Below are 2,500 nucleotides of genomic sequence, written 5' to 3'. Positions count from 1 at the left end.
ACAAACACATTTCTGTTCTACCCATGGCATCCATCTTAGACACGGAAGCCATTTTGTATTCCTTGCCCTCACATAGTCAATGGACACGCAATGACCTCTTTTCATTTAAGGACACGTAGGCTTTAGCCGGCGATTCACCTTGCTAGTGACACGTGCACCTTAGGCCAGCAACGCTGTAGCAGCATGACTCGGCAAGAACTGCCTCCCCAGCCTGAGGCCAGTCCTGCTATACTGGTTCTTGTGTTCGTTGGCCTGATCATGATTAGACGGCCGAAGCTGGTAACCGTGCCCATTTACGACCCACAAACATCTCTTATCCTGTCTTTCTATCTTCCACACCTGGCTCTGCTCCTTTCCTTCTGGGCCTTTATTAGGGGGAGGTAACGAAATTTACGATGAGGCGGTCCGGGTCTTGAATGAGGAATTGACATGGGATTATGATGGACTAGTGGGAACCTCTCATTCGTAATGTTTTGACATCAGATACTGTTGACGATTCCTGTACAACGCCAAATATTTATTGTTTAAGACACGAATGTTTAGAACTGTGGTAACATGTAAAGAATTTGCCCCGAGCAGAATATTTAGTATATAAGGAACAACCCTCTTCGTACAAATTGAACAGGCTCCTAGACACTGCCCGTGTGCAGTTTCTGTGACTTCTGTGTCCCTGCAGTAATAAACCTTTGGTCTTTGACGCCACCATCGAGAAGCCCGTGTTTCTGTTTGTTTGTGCACCGAGACAGGTTGAACTCCGGGGTCTTCGGGTGTTTTCCCTGACACCTCTGGACGGAACCAAAAAGTCCAGAACTCCAATTGGCGCCCAACGTGGGGCGACGTCATTCGGTACCGGTCCAAAAGCCTGAAGAGTTCGAGGAGCTTCGTGGGAAGATTTCAGAGGGAGGCGCCCCACTTCATCGATCCCGGCATATCGCAAAAGTGGCCCCGACGTTCTCTTCCGCGAGGGTTCCCGTTCAGACGGCTGCAGTGGTCCGTTGCCTTGACCGTCGCCCTGTCTTGGACCCGAGGTGCAGTCCTTAGTACGGCGAGACGTGACGGGTTTCTCCTTGGTGACGTCTTCAGTGCCTCAGTTAAGTATTTTGTGAGGGTTGCTCCTGTTTGGATAATCCTTTTAGTTCTCAGTTCAGTTCAGTTCTGTAAGATTATCACTGGTTATCCTGGTTACGATAATCATTCTGTTCAGTTCAGGTATCAATACATTTGTCAGTTCTGGTAGGCCTAAGTTCTTGGTCCGAGTGCGCATCTTTTCTGTTTGTGTCTCGTTTGTTTTGTGTTCCGGATTATAAAATGGTAAGTCGGAAAAATTGTATGTTGTCTTGTTTCAGTTGCAACAGTGATTCCCAGTTGGAGGACTCGTGTTTGGTTCCTCCGATTGGAACTCCCCTTTATGATCTATATTGCAAATTTGGTGTGGGCCCTATCTCTTATAACGAGGTATGGATCCGCTTCACAGAGAAAGATGGTGTCCTTAGTTGGCCACTACATGGTAGTTTTGAACCTGAAGTTCTCGATAATCTAGAAAGAAGGTTGTTTAAGAAGAAAGCCCGGCCGGCAATGTTTGATTCTTTCCGTTATTGGCGAAAAGAATCTAAACAGAGAGAAATTAAAAAGTTGAAGAAAGAACAGAAAGAGCAAGAGTTGACTTTAGAACAGTCTGCTAAGCAGCTGCAACTCAACGAGTCTGAGAAAGCGATGGAGGTGGCCAATAGAGAGCGTAATTTAGCGATAGACAAGTGCTATCCTGCTTTGCCATCGAGTACGGCTAAGATAGTAGAGGACCCTGAAAAGGATCCCCTGTTGTCTTATTTGTTACGATCACCCCCACCGTATGCACAGGGTGCTACGGCTCCACCTATACCGAATGTTCAATTACCGGTTGCTGGACAACCTGGTGTCCCTGTTCCCGCTCCCCTGAATCAAGTTCCTGTACCTCCTGTGGTCAATATTAATGTTCCTTCGACAACCCCTCTTCTAGGGTTGCCGGCTTCTTTACCTATGCCTGTGTCGCTCACACCTGCTAGTTCACAAGCTATTTTTCCTGCTACTCCTACTGTTCCTAATCTATCTGTTCCAACTGCTACTCTATTTACTGCCTCTGCTAATATTATGACTCCACTTTCTGTTCGTCGGAGAATCACTGATTCTGTCTCTAATATTCTATCTCCCTTCTATAAAACTCTGATTAAGACTCCTACCTCTGACTCTGTACAGAGGCGTAGTCAGCTTCCCAGTACTGAAGAAAGAGGAATATTAGATTCCACTGCTCTTAGATGGGTTTCGAAAGTTGGAAGATATAATGTACAAGATGTATTAGATACATTTATGCAATGGAATGAACCAACACAACGATATGTGTTCGATGAAATGTGTTTCCTTCTACGTGAGGAATTGGAAGAGGATGACCCTGAATCAAATCTAGGAGAATTAATTAATGTTCAGACAGAGTTTGCTGCAGGTATGATAGTCGGTCAAAATATAA

At 45.7% G+C, this 2,500-nt stretch overlaps 1 pseudogene; it reads left to right on the top strand.

Moving 5' to 3' along the window:
* The window catches only part of LOC144756688 (28S ribosomal RNA), a 9,181-nt pseudogene that overhangs the window by 738 nt on the left and 5,943 nt on the right, over positions 1 to 2,500 (top strand).

Source organism: Lissotriton helveticus, chromosome 5_1, assembly GCF_964261635.1.
Source record: "Lissotriton helveticus chromosome 5_1, aLisHel1.1, whole genome shotgun sequence".
In the NCBI taxonomy this organism is placed as follows: domain Eukaryota; kingdom Metazoa; phylum Chordata; class Amphibia; order Caudata; family Salamandridae; genus Lissotriton; species Lissotriton helveticus.
This window is presented reverse-complemented; position numbering and strand designations above follow the sequence as displayed.